This window comes from Tupaia chinensis, unplaced genomic scaffold (assembly GCF_000334495.1).
Source record: "Tupaia chinensis unplaced genomic scaffold, TupChi_1.0 Scaffold144648_1, whole genome shotgun sequence".
NCBI classification, from domain to species: Eukaryota; Metazoa; Chordata; class Mammalia; order Scandentia; family Tupaiidae; genus Tupaia; species Tupaia belangeri.
The window spans coordinates 65,816-66,753 of NW_006204509.1; positions in this window are offsets into that span (position 1 = coordinate 65,816).

The following is a 938-nucleotide window of genomic DNA, read 5'->3' on the forward strand; positions in this document are numbered from 1 at the left end:
ACAAAGCATCACTGTGAAGACTCCAGCAAGTGCATCCTGCATCCACACAGCATTATCATCGAGATACTGGCATATACATTCAATAGCAGTAACAATAGCCCTCCTCAAACCTGTGTGAGGATGTGTTTTGACAGGGACTTGTCTCCCTACCTTGCTGCCTATTTTTGGTGCTGATTCCTCTGGTTTTCCAACTATTTCTATTATAGAGTCAATATTTATTCAGTAAACTAATATGTTGTCAAAACCAAAATTCTGGCTCAAACAAAAAGAGCGTTAAGGAAGTGGGTAGGAAAAAATAGCAATCCAAGTAATCAGAGAAACATGTGGGGAATTATGGAGCTGAGTGTTGGGGACATAAAGAGAAGAAAGACATTCTAGAAGGACAAGTGAAGTACAAACCCTAATGCCAAAATAAATGCTCTTACAGGAAAAGGGGTTGACAGAAATGATGAGGTGTGAAAATTAAGAGATTTTAGTAAAAGCAGCTTTCCATTTTGTATATAATTAAGGTCAGAAAATAATAAATGACCAACAAACAGTGGATCAACAGTAAACACAAGAATGGATCATCTCAAATAATACAAAGAACAGTTGACCTTTGTATGCAGCTTATAAATATTTGCAATGTGTTTCTTGTTGGACAGAAAAGAGGAGAGGAAGGCACTGAGAGGAGAAAAGGGACAGGAAAAATGGAAGGGGAGATTTAGTTGGGTGAAAAGAAATCCAGAAAGATTCAGAGAAAGAGGCAGAAAATAAAGAAACGTGGATAAGCCTAGGAAAGACTTGCCAAACAATGGGGAGAGAGAATATACCAAAGATGGGATGAATATGAAAAAGCAGAAAAGTAGCAGAGGCTTGGGACAACTGTTTTTTCTTAAATCAACTCTGATCTTTTTTATTTTTCTTTTTTTTGGAGAGGTTTTTTTTTTTTTTTTTTT